Source organism: Dipodomys merriami, unplaced genomic scaffold, assembly GCF_024711535.1.
Source record: "Dipodomys merriami isolate MVZ:Mamm:240054 unplaced genomic scaffold, mDipMer1.0.p SCAF_22, whole genome shotgun sequence".
In the NCBI taxonomy this organism is placed as follows: Eukaryota; Metazoa; Chordata; class Mammalia; order Rodentia; family Heteromyidae; genus Dipodomys; species Dipodomys merriami.
The window spans coordinates 13,739,108-13,761,717 of NW_027203604.1; the positions used below are offsets into that span (position 1 = coordinate 13,739,108).

General features: G+C 38.8%; 1 protein-coding gene across 1 annotated transcript in view; it reads right to left on the reverse strand.

Annotated features, from left to right (window-relative positions):
- Positions 1-1,195: 1,195 nt before the first annotated feature.
- LOC138834720 (zinc finger protein 724-like) overlaps positions 1,196-22,610 on the reverse strand; it is a 38,095-nt gene continuing 16,680 nt past the window's right edge. The window contains exons 3-4 of the transcript XR_011374243.1: positions 4,786-4,906; positions 1,196-3,628 (exon numbers count right to left, since the gene is read on the reverse strand). The gene's annotated coding sequence lies outside the window, so the exon portion shown is untranslated. The remainder of the gene's footprint in view (positions 3,629-4,785; positions 4,907-22,610) is intronic.

Here is a 22,610-nt window from a genome sequence, read left to right on the forward strand (position 1 = left end):
AGCAGCAGACAGGAATGATGAAGTTAGGCATTCCTGACACCAGCAACTTCGGCCTTCTATTCCCTGAAGAAGTGTCAGAAAAATCCTGTAACACAGTAATCCTTTTTCCCAACCAGCCACAGTGACAATTCCATGTGGTCTGCTGGAGGATACACATGGATGTTAGGATGTCCAATGAAGAGTAAGAAGCAAAGAAAACATCAGTTGAGGGAGATGAGCAAGTTATAGCTGAGAGCTTAGTTGTTGGCCTAGACAATGGGAGTGTTGTTATGCTTTGTAAAATCCCAAGTGCAGAGAGGCTAAGCAGACTGGAGCAATCCCCAAAGGGTCTTTATACCCCAGAAAGCTCTCAGAGTTCAGCAGGCACTTTTCTCTGTGTTAGCATACTGATGATCTAGCCACCTCATACATACTCCAGATCTGGCCAGGAGTGGGAATTACCATCAGTTATGTAGTAGTTTCCTTTCTCTTCATCCTTGCCCCTAGAAGAGTTCACTTGTTCACTTCAGCCAATTGTTCCATCTTCTTGCTTTATATACCAAAGAAACAAATTCTTTTTTTTTTTTTTTTGGGGGGGGGTCTGGTCGTGGGGCCTGAACTCTGGGCCTGGGCGTTGTCCCTCGGCTCTTCAGTTCAAGGCTAGTGCTCTACCACTTGAGCCACAGTGCCACTTCTGGCTTTTTTTTTTCTTTTTGCTTATGTGGTGCTGAGGAATCGAACCCAGGGCCTCAGGCATGCAAGGCAAGCGCTCTACCACTGAGCCAACTTCCCAGCCCCAAAGAAACAACTTCTATGCTGCATACATTTCAAACAGTACTGCCCATGTTGTCCTTGTCATAATGCCTCCTTGTTTTCCATCATAGTCATGGTTGAATAAAACGCCATTTTGTCTTTATGAGATATTTCTCTTTCCCATGTGTATATTGATGGACATTGGTGCTGTTTCCAAAATTCAGCTTATGAATAATATAATAAGCTTAGGTGTAAAGGGATCTTAAAAATAAACTACATTTAATGCCTTTGGGAAAAATTTTGGTATCTGGAGTTGCTTTAATCAAGAGTTAGGGCATGCCTTTACTTTAGACTAACCCCACATTCATAAACAATATCAAGTTGGAATTATGTTTACTATTTATTTCATCTCATCATATAATGAAAATAAATGACAATAATAAAGCACTATAGCTGCATCAATTACAGAGAAGTGAACAATTATTTCTTCATTTTAAATATGCAACTGTTGTATTATACATTATGTTAAATTTTGTTGCATCTGTTATCTTTCTAAATATAAATGTCAGTCACCAAAGATCACATGAACCATTAAGTGCCTGACAATTTTCCTAGTATTAATATATTGGATTTATGTGGCAGAATTGTTACAATTATTACTACCATATATATTGTGTACATCACTGTGGGATAAAATGAATCAAGAGCTGAAAGACTTCACAAGAAAAACTACAAAGCCTTGAATAAAAATATAGGCTACATCAGAAGATGGACAATTTCCTGTGTTTGTGTTTGGACAGAAGGAAGGCATTAAAGGTCAACAATGAATTGATTTGAAGCTTTTATGAAATCACAACTTTGACACCTGTTTATCACAATGGAATTAAATCTATTAATAAAAGTCTCACAAAAATTTGTGAAAATGCAAACTCTGGGTTGGTGTAAATGCCATAGGTGTAAAGGCAAATTAGAGTTCCCCTATGGATAACCACAGGAAATGGTATACATTAAAAAGATTTTTTCCCTTCTATTTACATTGACACATAACTCAATTGAATAACATCAACACACTGAAAAGACAATGCAACCATGTTTATTAGAGCACATTAACGCTAGCTAAATTTATATATTTTGATAGCAAAAACAGGTGAAGCATAAAGCAAACTTTAGACTCTGTCTAAAGTTCATGTATCTCAACTGGGAGCTGTGGTTCACTTCTGTAATCCTAGCGACTCAAGAGGCTGAGATATGAGACACCAAGTTACAGCTCCTTAGCACTAATTTTGTTAAACTTTAAGTAGTTTTCATGGGAATTATACCACTAAAATTATCTCCTGTATATACCATGTTTTAATTAACATTTTTATATGTATATGCAAATTGGCTTGTGGAGATTTACATATGTATTTATAATTAGTATCTAATTTCCACATATCAGAGAAAACATGATCTTTGTAACCTCTGACAATGACTTACTTCTCTTAATGTAATTTTTCAACAGCCATTCATCTCTCTACAAATGACATAACATCTTTTTGCATGGATGTGTAAAACTCCAATATGTCCTTGTGGTCTATTTCCCATGATGTGTCTATGGGGACATAGTGCATTAATAAATATGGTTGTGCCTTACTGTATCTTACTGTGTACATTTTATAACAGTTCCCCAAATAATAAATAACAAGGGTGTTCTGGATTAATTTTGTTGTGGAATCTCCAAACAAGCTTCTATAGTGGTGCAACTATATATGGGGCTTGCACTCTGGGCCTGAGCGCTGTCCCTCAGCTCTTCAGTTCAAGGCTAGCACTCTACCACTTGAGCCACAACACCATTTCCAGGTTTCTGGTGGTTTATTGGAGATAAGAGTTTCTAGGCTTGTCCTGCTCAGGCTGGCTTTGAGATCTGATCCTCAGATCTCAGCCTCCTGAGTAGCTAAGATTACAGGCGTGAGCCACCAGCGCCTGGCAAGTCATTTAATATTAAGATGGTGTTTTTCTCCTAGAATGTCTTTTACCCTGTATATCATACAAAGAATTTCTATCTGGCCTCAACAAGATGATGTAGCTTAGGGACAAAGATGCAGCCTAGTAGGCCAGCACTGGAAGCCAAGATGGAGAAGACCTGCATGGCCACCATGGTCTTCCCCTTGGTGCTGTGGTAGACAGGCAGGAAGGTGACCCAAATACTACAGAACACCAACATACTGAAGGTCAGAAACTCGGCCTCATTGAAGGTGTCAGGCAAGTTCCTGGCCAAGATAGCCACAGCAAAGCTTGCCAGGGCCAGGGAGCCCAGGTATCCTAGGACACAATAGAAGATGGTGTCTGAGCCTTTCTTGCATAGGATGATAATATGGCCATGTTCTGAGTGTACATTGGTATCAACAAATGGAGGAGCAGTTCCCAACCAGATTCCAGAGAAAATGAGCTAGATCAATGTACAGATAGGAATGATGAAGTTAGGCATTCCTGACACCAGCAACTGCTGCATCCTATTCCCTACAGAAGTGACAGAGAAGGCCAGAACCACAGTAAGTTTTGGCCAAGACAGTGGAAACAGCCACAGTGAACACAACTCCAAACTTGGTCTACTGAAGGACATATGTGGTTGTGTTGGGATGTCCAATGAAGAGCAAGGAGCAAAGAAAGCAGCAGTTGAGGGAGATGAGCAAGATGTAGCTGAGAGCTCTGTTGCTGGCCTTGACAATGGGAGTGTTGTTGTGCTTTGTAAAAATCCTAATAACAGCAGTGGTAAGTGCAGAGAGGCAGAGAACTAAGCAGAAGAGTCATACCCAAAGGATCCCTAGAGTCCAGGAAGCTCTCAGATTTCAGCAGGCAGAGGCTTTCCTCTGTGTTGGCATACTGATGATCTGGGCACCCACACATTGCTCCATGTCTGCAAGGAGTGGGAGTTACCATCAGTTGTGCACTAGCTAGCTTGCTTCCCAGCCCTTCCCCCAAAGAGGTTAATTTGTCGAGCATAACCAATTGCTCTTTGTTGTTTCTGTTTAAACCAAAGGTACAAATTCTATGAAGTGTTCAGTATTTTCTTTTCTCATGTTTTCAGTATTTTCAGGAAAGCATTATCCATTTTCAAATTGCCTAAAGATAAATCTTCCCCTAATTAGCACACCCCATGTAATAATCTGTGCAATTCCTTCAGAAACCACATAGTTCATAAGAAATGCACACATTTTATTTTGGACATGAATGTGTAAATTCCAGAGAAATCAGGAACAATCAATAACCCTTATTATCTTCTCTGGATTTCCCCAGCTCAATCACACATTGACCTTTTCAAAGCAAACATGGTGGAGTTTGATGGATATTTCATTGACTCACTTCCCCAATTTTGGTAACAGTGACCTTTTAAACTGTGAGCCTTCTCATTCAATACAGGCTTCATATTTACCCTTATTTCCAGCCTCTTAATTTTTTTACCTCATTTTCTAAAATATCTAAAGTCTATCACTACAATAATTTTTCTCTTAATATTTCATAGTTTTTCAGGTATTAAATGACATTTCTCAAAAATATACTTAATGACTTAGGATTTTGAAGTACAAATAAATAATTTCTGACCCTTACACTCTTCAGTTTCTAGAAATTGAAGTATATATTCAAATATGTCTAGAATGTTCTAATAACAATAAAAATTATTGGCATACACCTTCCTTTCAAATTAATGTGCCCTTTCAATATGCTTTGTCCAAAATACTGCATTTTCCAGGATTGTAGCATAAAGTTGAGTTAAAGTGGTGCTCCTGAGTTTATTATTTTTGCTATGCAATATATTGTACCATATTACAGATAAAGTTTCAACATGTTATTTTTTGGAATGGATATCGTGTATATGGAAACTGGTCCACAAAACTTCACCAAAGCTTTTATCCCTCCTCATGTATTATGACCTTCCTGCCAGCATTATTATCATTTGACATGTAAACTCCTACCTAATAAAAATTAGGCATGCTATCTATTGTGGTTTGTTCCTATTATATACCATTGACTGAGAAATACAAAGAAGGTATGCAGAGAGTCTTCAATACTTACACACTTCCTGTCCTGTTAGAAATCTCATTCTCAGGGCAAGGATACAATCAAAGCTGCAAGCAGACTTTCCCTCCTGTGGGGATTTTCTGAATCCAGGACCACAACTCTCACTGCAGACAGACTGAGAAGTATAAGGAAAACAGATTAGTGTTAATGACAGATAGGTTAGTTATAATTTATACATTCAAATTCTAGTGTTGTAGGCATTTTGATCATTCAAAATCAAAATTTCTGTATAGATACATATATAAATATATATATATATTATTATTTCAGGTGATGTTATTTCAGGTATATCATACTCAAAGAAGTGTCTTAAATCCTTCCTCTGCACTTCTTAATGGAAAAAGTAGTCATTCTTCTTTTTTGGTTTTTTTTATGGGGGGGGGGCCCGGTCGTGGGGCCTGAATTCTGGGCCTGGGCGCTGTCCCTCAGCTCTTCAGCTCAAGGCTAGCGCTCTACCACTTGAGTCACAGCGCCACTTCCGGCTTTTTTCTTTTTGCTTATGTGGTGCTGAGGAATCGAACCCAGGACCTCAGGCATGCAAGGCAAGTGCTCTACCATTGAGCCACCTTCCCAGCCCCAAGTAGTCATTCTTGAGGTGGGAAATCAGCAAAAAAAAAAAAACAAAAAAAAAAAAACCATGCTGGGCGCTGGTGGCTCACGCCTGTAATCCTAGCTACTCAGGAGGCTGAGATCTGAGGATCGCGGTTCAAAGTCAGCCCGGGCAGGAGAGACCGTGAGACTCCTATCTCCAATAAACCACCAGAAAACCGGAAGTGGCGCTGTAGCTCAAGTGGTAGAGCGCTCGCCTTGAGCTGAAGACCTGAGGGACAGCACCCAGGCCCAGAGTTCAAGCCCCACTACCAACAACAACAAAAAAAAAACACAACTGGCCAATTGACTATTGATTGAAACATAAAACAATGAATAAATTAAATGTTCTACCTTATAAATTGACTTTGAAAGGTACTGTGTTACATGGATACAGAGCTTTGTAGCACAAATGATCTTTATATTTGGAATACTTTTTTTTGGTCAGTCGTGGGGCTTGAACTCTGGGCCTGGGTGCTGTCCCTCAGCTCTTCAGCTCAAGGCGAGCGCTCTACCATTTGAGCTACAGCGCCACTTCCGGTTTTCTGGTGGTTTATTGGAGATAGGAGTCTCACGGTCTCTCCTGCCCGGGTTGGCTTTGAACCGCGATCCTCAGATCTCAGCCTCCTGAGTAACTAGGATTACAGGCGTGAGCCACCAGCGCCCGGCTTATATCTGGAATACTTAATCAACAAATATTTGGAAACAACAACAAATAAATTACTTAATAAAAATGTTCTAAATTGGAAGTTGGTAACTTACTGCACAATTAATGAATACAATAGCAATAAATTCTAGCAAGACATTTCATTCATTTATTCATACTTCAGATCATCATTGTTTGATTCAATGAACCTCTGTGAATGATATGGGCCATTCTATCATATCTTCAGATAGAGATATTGATGACCATGTGGTTCACATGAAGTAAATTTTCCCACTTTCACCACTTGCCTAAGACCTTGTGGAAAATTCCAAAGGTTTACAATGTCATATTCTGCCACCAATTTCTTTGTCTTATCTAAAATTGGTCACCAGTAGGATTGTTGAAATGGATGTTTTTCAGAAAGGGAGCTAAAAGATATGCATCAACTCATGGCGAAGTTAGTCAAGAGTTCACACAGAAAACTGGAAGAAAGCATACATACCTCATTGACATTCATTTCTGCTTCAGAATTCATCAATAATAGTAACACAGCAGAACAACTGAAAGTCTGTGGAGAGCTAATATAAAATAATGCTGATAACTCCCAAAACTCAAGTCTATCTAAGGTAACATTTCAAGATTAAAAATCTAGTAGGTTCACCCAAATAATCACAAATCATACACATTCCATTGACTGATACTCAGGCAGAGAAAATTATGAGTAACTCCTCTGAGTAATTCAGTGAAAAAGATAGGAAAACTACCTGAATTAGAATTAAATTATTTCATTTATTAAAAGTATGAACTATTGTACACAAAATATTTTTAATTATCTTTGCCTATTACAATTTCAAATAGAAAATCAGTACATACAAAATTGAAAGCTTTAGCCCTGAGGGTGTTGCAGATAGCTGTAATGAAAAGAATCAGTAGAGAACTAATTAAAAATTCATTCTTGTCAGGCACCAGGCTGAGATCTGAGGATCATGGTTCAAAGCCAGCCCAGGCAGGAAAGTCGGTGAGACTCTTATCTCCAAATAAACCACCAGAAAACTGGAAGTGGCGCTGTGGCTCAAGTGGTAGAGCACTAGCCTTGAGCTGAAGAGCTGAGGGACAGCGCCCAGGCCCAGAGTTCAAGACCCACAACTGACAAAAAAAAAAAAAAAATCATTCGTGCCACTGGGCTTTTCAAGTAAAATTCTACTGGGTTTTAACACTATCTCACAAATTGGGTGGTGGTGGCTCACAACTGTAATCCAAACTACTTAAGAGGCAGAGATCTGAGGATCACAGAATGAAGCCAGCCCAGACAAGAAAACCATGAGACACTTATCTCCAATTACTTACCAGAACAATTCAGAAGTAGAGTTTGTGATTAAGTGGTAGACTACTCACATGGAGCAAAAGAAGCCTAGGAACTGAGTTCAAGCCTAAGGTCTGGCACTAAAAAATAAAAAATCATTGCAGATAACTAAGCTTAGTACACTTTCTCACTTTATCTTTTAAAAAAAAGTTTATTTACTACCTAGTTTGATTTGAATGAATCCCATTTACAATGTCAGTTTGCTCATAGTATTTGCTTGCCAGTGCAAATCCTTTACCTGAAAAGGGGAAAACACATGTTTTCTTCCATTTCCCACTGGCTGTGCTTCTGCTTGATCAATAACCATCTCATGAAGGGCCTGAGCCATAGCATACACAGCATTATATATATTGTAACTCTCTTCCATGTCAAAAAGGTACCTAGGCAACCATTCCAAGGAGGCATTGGCTAAACAGTTCTTCTAAGTTACATAGCTAGACTCAGAAAATGTGCAATTAAAAGATTAAATCCACACCAAAGCAAGGTAATAGTCTTCTGGGTATTTGGATGGGTTAGCTGTTCTGATAAAATTGTTGAAACCAGAAATTTCTACATGGTAGTGTGAGAAAATGAGAGATGGATGGAGTGAATGTAACAAAAAATATTTCATCACATAGATAAATGTATCATGGCAGTTTATGACCCAGATGTTCCTAGAGTTAAATAGTCTGTTAAAAAAATGTTTAACAAATTGAACAAGAATTCATAGTTACTGTAAATAAGAACCACATTTGTGAATGAATTTCTAATTTTCTCATGAAAGGATACAAGTTCAAATATTTTGTCAAAGAAAGAATATAGTAATATGTGTTCAAAAGCTACACAGACTTTGTGTCTGTTCATCTCTTCTCTCAATTTTGGCAGCATCCCCAAACCATTCTCATCTTCTGAGATCAACAGACCCACCCAGTTCCAGCTGAAATGAACCATCAAGGAAACCATGACAAAAGCTAGAGATGTGTCCTTGGGAGCCATCTGGTAGACAGAAGGAAATGGGCAATGGTCACTCAGGACAGGAACAAGATGCCCAAAGTTACACTAGAAGGAAAAGAAAATGAGAAAATGGGTTGACTTAAACCACATCCTCATTCCTGACGTGTATTAAAGAACACCTGAAATGGTAGAAAAGGCTTGTTTATGCCCCTTTTAGTGGCATCTATGGTTCTTCGGGTCCGTGTAGAAAATGAATGAACCAGGTCAGGGAAAAGGTATTCTTGCAGTCTGCTATAGCCTGTCCTTCTTCCATATATGAAACTAAGCTCGTATGGACATTTCACCAAAGGTAGTTCATTTTGAGTTTTTCTAATTCCACATTCTTATTTCATATTCACTAAAAACCTGAGACTTGCCAGGCACCAGTGGTTCTCACCTGTAATTGTAGCTACTTAGAAGGCTGAGATCTGAAGATCATGGTTCAAAGTCAGCCCAGGTAGGAAAGGTGTGAGACCCTTATCTCCAATTAACCTCCTGAAAAACAAAAGTGATGCTATAGCTCAAGTAGTAGAGCTCTTACCTTGAGCTGAGGAGCACAGGGACAGTGCCAAGGCCCAGAGTTCAAGCTCCACGACAGAAAAAAATCAATCAAACAAAAAACACCTGAGAATGGTATCAAATAGTCATGATTTCATATTTCAGCCACACTCCTGATCCTATCTGTAAAGGTCCAACAATGTTGTATACTGGGAAGAGATCTTGCCTGATGGTCCAGACAGTGCTACTGCAGTCAGACTTTCTCTCTCACATGCATAATTAAGGATAAAGTCTTTCCCAGAGAGGTTAGAGACAAGATTCCTATATAGCAGATTGCCCTTTTTTTCAATTGAATAGATAGAAAATCCCAGCATCCTGTTGGGCAAAAGATGAGGATTTTTGTTGAGAAGAAGGCGGTGGCGGCACAAGTAATAACTTCCAGGCTAAGATTCCAACAACATGGGAACAATATAGAACTGACACTTTTAGAAAGAGGGATGCAGACTCTTGAGGAATGTTACATATTCATTTGCAATGCCCTGGATTAATACAAATAAAAATACACTTTATTCAGTAATAACAAACAACAAGAACATATATACATTTCTAGAAAATGGTTTTGTATGCTCATTGCAAACATTTGACAGTTTGTGGAAACATGCCAATTTTAGGAAAATAATTCAGAATGATAAGGGAAAAATATAACTTGTGCAAACTACTTGGATGGGATAAAATGACAGCAGAATTGATAAATACAAAAAAAGCATAATAAAAAAACAACCTTGGTTTGTACCTGAAACTTTTATCCATGAGATGGTTACTTTTGAAAATGGCATAAAAATAATGAATTATTCAATTTTCAAATTACAATGAAGAATATAATCTATTTTACAATATACAGTCCTATTTTCTTTATTTGGAATAGAAAATGCAAACCAAATCATTTCTGAAAAGAAATAAAGTTAAGGTTAGTACATCTATTTCTGATACTGTAGAAAGCCTGAAAAAAATCAAGCTGTTGTTAAAGCTAAGCAATACACTAAAAGATAAAGCCAGTTAGAGTAAATATTTTATGTTTGCAAACAAAATATATTTAGAAAAATAGGATCAAATAATTTATCTTAAAAGGCATTTCTACTTTTAATTGACAAAGTAGCATCCGGGATAGGAACACTGACATAAATATGTGGCCTGAGGTGTCTATGAAGTCACGCTCAATAGAACATTAAAATGGGAAAAGTTTTAAAAGGTTTTCGAGAGAAAGAAATATCCTAAGTATGCAGGGGGCACATTTCTAAGTCCTGAAGTTGTGTGTTGCAGCTGCTGATTTGATTAGTGAACTGAAACATTTGGATGAGATTCTAACATTGTTTGTCTAATGGATGAATCAGCAAAGAGGAGAAAATCTCAGGTAACAATGACTGTATTCTGTCAGGTAAAAGTAGGATTTCCAGAGTCGGGATATGTACAGAACCACTTCGAGCCAATGTTCTCCCTAAATAGAGCAGTTCACAAAGTCAGTGCCAGCAGCCTCACCTTGCTTTTTCAGAGCCCTCAGAATACAAGATTTCATAGGCTACCAGCACATGAGTGGAAGCTACGTCCTTGTCTAGGAAAGAATGCTGTCACTGCTAGCCTGATTCCCCTGGAAGATCACTGTCAATTCTGCATCTCTCAGCTGGTCTATTCCAAGACCATTTCTGGGTCATGATAAATTTAATAAATGTTAATGTTTGATATCCTGCACTCTTCATTCTGTACTGATGTAGAGTGAAATTAGATGACAGTATTTGCTTTGAATATGAACTCTATTAAATATTTCAGCCAATATCTGAGAGGCATCATCTTCTTCCAGTAATTGTCCATCCATTGATTTGTATCCTGAACTCTTAATACAAGTTCCTTTTGGCCAGTCTGTGCTAAAGATTTAACACCATGTCTTTCATTCAATGCTAAGTGCCTCATCACACTGGTCCTAGTAATTAAGGGAACGCCTTCATGGAAAAAAGGTAATCGATAATTTTTAGCTACTATCAGACAAAAGTTTTTCTTGCAGGATGCCTGAATGTCAGAACAGACTCCAGTGACATCTGCACACAGAGCTTACATATCTGAAAGTAGCTATGAAATATCTATCCACAGAAAACACAACATCAATGACATTACACAAATATATGTGAAACATGCAAATAAATATTTACTATTCATACATGGGAACATGTATTAATGTTGGCCCAAAGAATTATAAGCAAAAAGTTACATATAACACATGAGAAAAATTCAGACTTGCTCTACAGTAGATAAGAAGCCATCTCTGGGCCGGGCGCCGGTCATCCTAGTAATCCTAGCTACTCAGGAGCCTGAGATCTGAGGAACATGGTGCAAAGCCAGACCAGGCAGGAAAGTCCGTGAGACTCTTATCTCCAATAAACCACTAGAAAACTAGAAGTGGTGCTGTGGCTCAAGCAGTAGAGTGCTTGCCTTGAGCTGGAGCAGGGACAGTGTCCAAGCTCAGAGTTCAAGCCCCATGACCGACAAAAAAGAAGAAGAAACCATCTCTGTTCCTGAGTATGATCAGATACCACAGGGAAAGTTGATTTACCACACTTGCAAGAGAATGCAAGTGATCAATGTTCCAAATAACATTTTACATTCTAATAAGACTGAAATTAGACTGCTAATTTCTGCTAAATTCTGCCTTGTGGACTTGTAAATGTAATCTCCAGCGGTAGAACTCGTGTGGATATATAAGTACTGAGGATGTGTGTGTATAACTGAACCAGAATCAGAGGCGGGCATAAAATCTCTGTAATGCCTCTCGTCTTCAGGGTTAACAGAACATTCTCTGATACATGAAGCAACAGTGACATGAAGTTCTGACCCCATCCGTACTTGAAAGAGTACCTGTATCATGCCAATAACAATTATTTCTCATACAGATGGGCATCAGTATGCTGACTGACAGATATTAGAAATCATATTTATTTAAGCAAGTATCTGCCTCTTGATTATGGGGAAATATATGTTCCTCCAACTTGCTAGTTCAAAACTAATGCCAGTAGATTTTTCAAATAGCAATGCTTGATTCCTGCATAACACAATGATGGGTAATGTAGAGGTGTTACAGTAAGAGTTTTCAACCCTGGCAAGGAAAGTTAAATAAAAAGTAGAGGTAACACTGTTCAAAAATAAATGTACTGGGGGGAGGCTGGGAAGGGATGTGAAGGGTAAACACAGGAGGAGGCTGCAATGCTTGGTAAGAAATGTACGCATTATCCTGCCCATGTAATAGTAACTCCTCTGTACAGTATGTTCACAAATAAAATAAAATAAAATTAAAAAAAAAAATAAATGTACTCATTACCTAACTTAGGAAATGGTAACCCCTCTGTACATCACCTTTACAATAACACTTTTAGAAAAAGAAACTAGAATTGTATCCTCCCCTTTGAAAACAGAAAGTACTCGCCTGAGAGACACAAACAAATATAGGGCTACTTCTGGTGAAAAGTTGCATAGCAAATGGTACAGAATAGAGCACTGATTAACAAAAGATCTGTTCAGAATGAAAATCAAATGGAGAATAACATGAAATTCTGAAGTCACTTACTTCATCTGCACAGCATCCCTTTTCAGAGACTACGTGGGGGTATTACTTTGTATTTCTATGTAGTGGAGTGGGAAAAAACCAGCAATTGACACATCTCCACTGATATGTGGAGTTGTCTTTCTTGTTGAGCAAACATTCCTTTTCCCAGAGGGAACTGACAAGAAATGGAAGTAGTAGTACAACTGGTATAAAAATCAAAGAAAACATCATAGGATGGTATGTAAGCCCTATTTGTGAGCATATGTAGAGCTTGTGGTATCCCACAAATAAGTAAATATGAATATAAGAATTAGAGGATGATATTATTGCCTAGGATTTCCTCTCTGCCCCTTACTTCTTTCACCATAACCTGCTCCATTTCCCTAGACAAATGCTGGGTTCTTTCATCCCTGGGACTCTGCATCTGAGGTCCTATCTCCAAGTCAAAAATGTGAGATGCAAACATTTTGATGGTTCCCTTCTCCACTCCCAGTTGCGATGATTTTATCAAAGACCAAAGGGTGTAAAGCTCCAGAGATGAACCCAACCCAGTTAGAACTGGCCTAAGGTAGTATCCAGAATAGTTGCAAATAAAGCCTCGTAGAATCATATAAAAGTTCTGAATCAAAGTTGGAATGTGAGGTGCAAGGGAAAATTCCAGGCTCATGCCTATAATCCTAACTACTCAGAAGGCTGAGATCTGAGGATTGTGGTTCAAAGTCAGCCCAGGCAGGAAAGTCTGTGAGACTCTTATCTCCAATAAACCACCAGAAAACCATAAGTAGCACTGTAGCTCAAGTGGTAGAGTGTTCGCCTTGAGCTAAAGAGCTCAGGGGCAGCACCCAGGACCAGGATCAGAGTTCAAGCCCCACCACCACCACCAAAAAAAAAAAAAAAAAAAAAAAAAAGCCCTATCAAAATCATTGACAATCACTCTCCACGAAGATGGGGGAGAACCTCTCACACCCATGGCTAAAGCCAGTGAGAGAACATTGCTGGAATGAGGCATACAGGTATCCATTTGAACTGAGAATATGGGGCTGTGTAATTCTCTATGACCCAAAACAAAGCTAATAATATAAAAGAAACTCTAGCTCCTACCAATCTAAATAGTTTGCACACATCAGAAGACTTCATGCACATGGAACATAGATACTTTTCAAAGCAGTGAAGCAATTTTGTGTAATGTTCTTTTGGGAACTCGCGGTTGTATGGTTGCCCATCTTCGTACCATATGCAAGTGAAAATGGGAATCATAATGTAAGTAAGGCACTTTCTTGCACAATGAGGTACTGAGGCTGGCTTCTGTATTATGTCATATACCCAAAACTCCAAGGTTTTACCAATACAAGAAACTGGTCGGGTTTTAAGTGTGTGTTTTCCAAGTGAATTGTGCATTTTTGCTCATGTTTTCTCTAATATTAACTGCACTTTAGGAAGAGAAATTCCTCGTATTGTGATAAACATTAATTCTGTCTGGCAATCTCTGCCCTTATAACATTGTTGAGTATTTCAAAGGTAGAGAGGGAGAGGAAAGAGAGAATTGAGAGGTAAAGATTAAGTGAGAGGAGAGAGACAGAGAAAAGTCATAAAGTAGACACAGACTCCATATGAATTTCTTGGTACAAAGCACAGGGGCTTTAGAACTGTCCTCTTCAGATTGAGAAATCCTACGTTGTGACTTTATTCACCTTGCTCTACTGGCCTGCTCTGAAACTTTTCATGCTCATGCACATGCCAGTGTATTACTGGGCTCATCCCCTATCTGATTAACTTTTAAGCTTAGTTCAGTATTATTTCCTGTATATCTAACACAACAAATCAAAGAAAGGTTGGATAAACAGGGTTGCATTAAACTGCAGAGCTTCTGCATGGCAAAAGACATAGCTAGCAAAATAAATAGAAAGCCCACAGACTGGGAGAAGATCTTCACTAGCCATGCAACAGATAAGGGCCCTATATCTAAAATATACTTACAGCACAAAACATTACATTCCCTTCCCCAAAAAATCCTCACAGAAATAAACACCTCAGTAACAAGTGAGCTAAATAGTTAGAGAGACTTCTCTGAAGAGGAAATACGAATGGGCAATAGAAACTTGAAAGAATTCTTTTTTGGGGGGGGGGCCCTCCGGTCGTGGGGCCTGAACTCTGGGCCTGGGCACTGTCCCTCAGCTCTTTAGCTCAAGGCTAGCACTCTACCACCTGAGCCACAGCGCCACTTCTGGCTTTTTTCTTTTATGGCCATAAAAGAAATGCAAATCAAAACACCATTGAGATTCTACCTACCCCACTTAGAATGGCCATTATGAAGAAAACTACTAACAACAGATGCTAGCAGGGATGTGGCCAAAAGGGAATGCAACTACACTATTGGTGGAAGTGTAAAATTGTTCAACCACTGTACAAAATAGTATGGAGGCTCCTCAAAAGACTAAACATAGAGCTCAGCTATGACCAAGCAATCCCACTCCTGGGCATTTACCCAAATGACCACAAACAAGGCCACACTAAAGCTACCAGCACAACCAACTTCACTGCAGCATTATTTACATATCTAAGATATGGAACCAACCTAGATGCCCCTCAGTAAATAAATGGATCAAGAGGATGTGGAATAAATACACAATACAGTTCTATGTTTCCATTAGATATGTTTTGTGTCTGATCCTATGCAGAGAATTTCTATCTGGCCTTTAGGGACAAAGATGCACCCTAGGAGCCACGCACAGGTCAAGATGACAAACACTTCCACGGCTACCATAAGCTTCCCCCTTGGTACTGTGAGATACAGGCAGGACGGTTACCAAGACATTACAAAATACCAACAACCAAGAACTCAGCTTCACTCTGTCCAGACAAACCACAGTGAAGCTTACCAGGACCAGGGAGCCCATGTATCCTATGACCCAAAAGAAAGAAGTGACTGACGGCTGAGATATAGCTCAGTGGCAAAGCGCTTGCCTAGCAAGTGCAACATCCTGGGTTCGATCCCCAGTACCAAAAAAGACAAAAAAAAAAAAAAAAAAAAAAAAAAAGAAGAAGTGACTTGAGTCTGTGATGCACTGGATGATGATGTGGCTATCTTCAGAGTGTGCATGTGTGTCAATAATTGGGGGGTGAAATTCCCAGACAGATTCAACCGAGGGACAGTTGGATCTGGGTACAAATGGGAATGATGAAGTTAGGTGGCCCTGATACCAGCACTGCCACATTCTTCTCACTGCTCATTGTGAAGGCCAGAAACACAGTAATACCTTTGGCCAAGACAGTGGGAGCAGTGGCAGTTAACACAACTCCAAATGTGATCTGCTGGAGGATACACATGGCTCTGTTGGGATGTCCAATGAACAGCAAGGAGCAGAGAAAACAACAGGTAAACAAGATGAGCAACATGTAATTGACCAAGGTAACAGCTGTTAGTGCAGAGAAGCAGAGAGCCATGCCAGCTAGAGCCATCCCCAAGGCTCCTTATGAAGAACCAGAAAGCTCTCAGCTTTTTGCAGGCAGTGGTTGCTCCCTCCGTTGGCATACTGATGATCTGGACACCTCACACAGTGTTCTGTATCTGGTGAGGAGTGGAATTGCCCTTAGTTCTATTTCGAATTTTCCTTTCTCCTCAGCCTCCCCTGCCACTAACTCATTTTGCTTGATTTGCCAGATTACTCTGCTTTACAAAATACACAAAAGAAATCTATGCAGCCTTCAAGCCCAAGTGAACTCTGCCCATGTTGTCCTGGTCACTTAGCGCCTCATTCATCTGATCTAGTCAAAGAGCATTTCCATTATAAATATCTGAAAGATAAACTAACCTTAGTAATTTAAAACTCCACATGTGATAGTCTGTGTTATTCATTGAATAAAACAAAGTTTCTGAGAATTACAAACATTTTACCTGGGAAATAACTTGATAAGATCAGGGAAATTAAAATGAATAACAAGATTTCTCATTTCCTCCGTTCCTCCTGCTCTCTCTCACATTTTACTTTTCACCACAAATGTATCTAAGTTTTCCAACTTGAATCTTTCCAGTCAGAAGTGAACTTAGATCATTCTTATAAACATAGCCAAGTTTATCTGTTCTTATGAAATGAATTAGACTGTTATATTATTCAGTTCTTTCAAGGGGTTGGTAAAAATGAGTACTGACTGTATTCTGGAAACACTAATAAACTTAAAAAGCATGAGAAAACACCCACTGGAGAAAAACCAGATATGTGTCATCTTTGTGGGAAACACAATCCTAACCATCATCTCTAAAAAAATCATGAGAGAATACACATTGGAGAGAAACCATTTAAGTACTACCTATGTGGAAGAGCATTCAGTGAATCAAGTAACCTTAAGAAGCACGAAAGAATGCACACACTGAAGAGAATCCATTTAAGTGTCATTTTTGTGAGAAAGCCTTCACCCATTCATTTTGACTTGGCAATCATCAGAAAATACACATTAGAGAGAAACCATTTGAGCATCACCTATTTGGGAAAGCCTTCAGCAAAATCCTATAGCCTTAGGAGATGATAGTATACATACTGGAGAGAACCCATATGAGTGCCATCTGTGTGGAAAAGTCTTCAGCCAATACTTCCCAAGGCTATTTACAAATTCAATGCGATACCTATCAAAATTCCAACCTCATTCTTCAAGGAAATAAAAGAGGCAATCCAAAAATTCATATGGAACAATAAAAGACCCTGAATAGCAAAAACGATCCTTAACAGAAAGAACACTGCTGGCGGAATATCAATACCAAATTTCAAACTCTACTATAAAGCCATAGTAATCAAAACAGCTTGGTACTGGCACAAGAACAGACCTCAGGACCAATGGAATAGAATTGAAAACCCAGAAATGAACCTACAGACCTATAGCCATCTAATCTTCGATAAGGGAGCTAAAAAAATAGAATGGAAGAAAGACAGTCTCTTCAGTAAATGGTGCTGGCAAAATTGGTTAACTACTTGTAGAAAACTAAAGCTAGATTCTTATATATCATCCTGCACCAGAATCAACTCCAAATGGATCAAAGACCTCGGAGTCAAAGCAGACACTCTGAAAACATTACAAGATGGAATAGGAGAAACCCTAGGTCTTGTTGGCACAGGCCAAAATTTTCTTAATAGAGACCCAGAAACACAACAAATCAAAGAAAGGTTGGACAAATGGGATTGTATGAAATTGCAGAGCTTCTGCATGGCAAAGGACATAGCTAGCAAGATGAATAGAAAGCCCACGGATTGAGAGAAGATCTTTACTAGCCATACAACGGACAAGGGTCTCATATCTAAAATATACCTGGAACTCAAAAAATTAAATCCCCCAACAACAAATCTGCAAAGAAACAACTGCCCAATAAATAAGTGGGCTAAAGACTTAGAGAAACTTCTCTGAAGACGAAAGGATGGCCAATAGACACATGAAGAAATGCTCAACCTCCCTAGCCATAAAAGAAATGCAAATCAAAACAAAACTGAGAAACCACCTCACTCCAGTTAGAATGGCTAAAATCAAGAACTCTAATAACAACAGATGCTGGAGGGAATGTGGACAGAAGAGAACCTTACTGCATTCTTGGTGGGAGTGTAAACTTGTTCAACCACTTTGGAAAGCAGTATGGAGGTTCCTCAAAAGACTTCACATAGAACTCCCCTATGACCCAGCAATCCCACTGTTGGGCATTTACCCAAATATTCACAAACAAGACCACACTAAAGCTACCAGCACGACTATGTTTATTGCAGCATTATTTACTATAGCTAAGATACGGAACCAACCTAGATGCCCCTCAGTAGATGAATGGATCAAAATGTGGTATATATACACAATGGAAGTCTATACCTCCATCAGAAAGAATGACATTGCCCCATTTGTTAGGAAATGGAAAGGCGTGGAAAAAATTATATTAAGTGAAGTAAGCCAGGCCCAAAGAAACATAGGTCCCATGGTTTCCCTTATTTGCAATATCTAGTATATGTCTGAGTCAAGCAGAAAAGATCAGGTAAGTTGATGTTAGGGAAATGAACCCTAAGATATGTATACAAATTTTTTTTTCTTTCATGCGATTGTTTCTAACACATTTATAAGATTATTTCTTTGTTGCTTTGTATGTCCCTCCCCCACAGTATAACCCCTGCTTTCACTGTATTTGATGTCGGTATAATTTGTGGAGGGGAAGGGGAAAAACAAATCGTTTAAATAGGGATACAGGTGGACCCATTGCAACAATGAGATGTACAAGTCGTTATGTCGAAAACAAACTTTACAACTTTGGTGGGGGGGAGGACTAGGTAGGGGGGTAGAGGGAGGATGGGATGGGAAGGGGAAACTAAGGAGGAGGCTACAATGCTTGATAAGAAATGTACTCATTATCTTGCCCATGTAATTGTAACCCCTCTGTACAGTATTTTCACAATAAAAAAAAAAAAATAAAGTCTTCAGCCAAACATCAAACTTTAGGAGCCATGAACAGCACACAGAAAAGAAACTATATAAATGTCATCTCTGAGAAAATGCTTTCAGTAGATCTAATATTCTTAGAAAGCATGTGAGAAGCCATCTGTTAAAGACATCATAGGATCATTATTTATACGATAAACCTCTCCACCCATATTGTGCCTTTTAGTGTCAGTAGGGAATACACAAGAGAACATAAGTTCACACAGCTGAATTTGTGACTAGATTATACAAAATATGTACATAACTATGACAGTTTGAACATCTATGTAAATGTTAAGGCTGATAAACTGCACACTTAACAAATGGCTCTGACAACCAGTGTTGTCCTCCTCAGTCCATAAGCTCAAATTCCTTTAAGCCAAGTCATATGCATTGAAACTGTGGCAATCGCCCAGCCCCACAGTATGTCACTGCATGTCCTAAAAATGTCTACTTTGAACAAAATAAAGTAGAAAGCATCCAAACTGTTCAAGTCTTAATCAGAACAGACTTGAGATTACCTACATAAAACAGCTAGAGGCACACAGCCAAAATCAAAAGCACATTGCTGAAGACTTTCATTTTAATGCAAGTAATCATTGACAAATTTTCAATACTACATTAAAGTCACATGAACTCTCCAATAGAACACCTTCATAAAACTTGAACATATTTTTAATTTCACTGCTTACATCAAATCAGTTATTTGCTTTGAAATGTTTAAAAATAACATATTAAAAAAAACTGCCAAATCTGTAAAGAAATGAAAACAAAGGTATTGAAAAAACATGAGTGATCTCTAGCTTAACTGAATGGGGGGGGGGGGGGGCGGTGGTTGTGGGCGTGAATTCTGTCGCTGGGCACTGTCCCTGAACTCTTTAGCTCAAGGTGAGCGCTGTACCACGTAAGCCACAGCACCACTTCCGTTTTTCAGGTGGTTTATTGGAGGTAAGAGTCTCACGGACTTTCCTGCCTGGGCTGGCTTTGAACTGTGATCCTCAGATCTCAGCCTGAGTAGCTAGGATTACAGACCTGAGCCACCAGCACCCAGCTAACTGAATTTTTTATGAAGTAATTTTGGCAACAGCTTTGTCAAAAACTTCAAAGGTCTTCATCTGTTTTCCAGTTTTACTTGTAATATTCTTGTACTTGTTATTTGAAAATGAAATAATCCTTATAAACCATGCTTTAATTGCCTAGTCTCATTTGGTGGCATTATTTTGTGAGCATGTGGATCTTTGGTAAAGTACCTAGTTGGCAAAGGTAGCTAGGAATATGCCTTTAAACGTTGCACCTGTATCCTGAGCTACTTTTCTTGCCCACTAATTTCTCTCCCCTTCTCACAAATTCCTTACCTCCTTTCCTATTTTCTCTTTCCCTTTCTATATCACCTAGTTACATATCTCTAACACATGTAAAAATATTTTTCTTCCCCCTCCCTTCCCACTTCTTCCTAAGGGCATGGGAGGGGAACAGGTGGACATGGACTAAGCCTGTCATTATCAGTGAAACTAAGTACTTCCTCCCACATAAATTGTCTGTTAGACATTTCAATCAAAGGAATACAAAAATAATACCCAAATCAAAAGAAAACTTTTAGTGACTTGGAGAACAGAAATCAAATTCATGACCATACACACTCAATTGGTTATCAGAATCTTTTGATACACCAGAGCTTTTAAGACTATTTAGGGCAGCGTAATGCAGACTTAAGTCTATTTTCCTATCACAGTTATGAGCCTGGATTGTGATTTCCAGCAATAAATCATGTTTAGTTATTAGTCTGTAGGTGGTACTTGGTAGAGAATGACAAAATAAGAAAAACTATTGCAGAGTACTAAATATTGCTGTAGTGAGTTAAGTAGAGATCTTAATGTTATGTATTGATTAGCGTGTTTATTATCTAAAAAAAAAAGAGAACTAGAGACCAATCTTGGATGAACACAGATGCAAAACTCTTAATAACATACTTGCCAAATTTCAACTAATCAACAACAAAATCATACACTGCAATGAAGTGAGATTCATCCCAGCAATGCAAGACTGGTTTTATATTCATAAATCAATAAATGATTTACAACGCATGAACAGATCCAAAGGTAGGCGACACATGGTCATTTCAGAAGATATAGAAACAGCCTCTAACAAGATCTTACAACCTGGGTGCTGTCCCTGAGCTTCACTGTGCAAGGCTAGTGCCCAACCACGTGAGTCACAGTTCCACTTCTGGCCTTTAACTGGATTAATTACAGATAAAAGTCTCACAGACTTTCGTGCCCTGCCTGGCTTCAAAGCACAATCCTCAGATCTCAGCCTCTTGAGTAGCTAGGGTGGCAGGCATTAGCCACCAGCAACCAATCCAACATCCCTTTATGATTAAAGCTTTGGAGGAGCTATATACAGACAGAACATTCCTCGATATAAAAAAGAGCTGTTTGTTACAAATCTACAGCCAACATCACAGTAAATGATACAAAAACTAAAACCATTTTCCCATAAGTCAGGAACAAGACAAAGATGTTTTGTTCACTGTCTCCACTCCTTTTCAGTAGAGTACTAGAATTTTAGCCAGAGCAACAAGGCAAGAGAAAACAAAGAGGATCCAAGCAGGGAAGAAAGAAGTAAAATTATCTCTATTTGCAGATGACCATACTATAAAGGACCCTGGAGACTCTGCTCCCAAGCTTCTAAAGCTGATAAACATCTTTGGCAAAGTAGAAAGGTATAAAATCAATTCATAAAAATTAGTTAACTTTTCTGTGAAATCAGAAAAGCAATACCATTGTCAAGTCTCAGAAAAGAAAACAAAGAACTAGTTAGTAATGAACATAACTAAGGAAGTGAAGAACCTCTACAACAAAACCATAAAACTTTGAAATTAAAGAAGGCACTGTACTGACAGGATTATCATAAAAATGTCAATATAGCCTAAAGTTCAATACTTCAGGGCTGGGAAGGTGGCTCAGTGGTAGATCGCTTGCCTTGCATGCATGAGGCCCTGGGTTCGACTCCTCAGCACCACATAAGCAAAAAGAAAAAAACTGGAAGTGGTGCTGTGGCTCAAGTGGTAGAGCGCTAGCCTTGAGCCAAAGACCAAGGCCCAGCGTTCAGGCCCCACGACCGGACCCCCCCAAAAAAAGTTCAATACTTCAATGCAATACCATTGAAAATTTACCTTGGATCATGAAAAGCCCAAATCACAAACACATTCATGGCACCAAAAAAAAAAAAAAAAAGTGACAGATTTAACAATTCCAGACTTCAAACTCTACAAAGCTCTAGTAACAAAAACAGTTTGGTACTGGCACAAAACAGGCTCAAATACCAAAGGAACAAAAGATAAGGCCCAGAAATAAACACAGACATACAACCATCTAAAATTGACAGGGAAGCCAAAAACAGGATGGGGGGGAAAGGCAGCCTCTAAATAACTGCTGTTGAGAAAACTGGACATTTGTGGCAGGAAACAAAAGCTGGATCCCTGTCAGCCAGTACTAATATCAACTCAAGATGAATCAAAGACTTCTAGCAACAGATACATTTAAATTAATAGCTTATAGATGGTACCAGATAGTGAATTTTTATAAAATGGTGTATTAAATGAGAAATTTTACATTATTTTTAAGGAAAATACCAAAAAAAGTCATATATGTTACTTTTGGAAATCTAACCACAGAAACACCAATCCTTTGAGCAACGTTTATAGGAAGGGAAAGGGAGGGAAG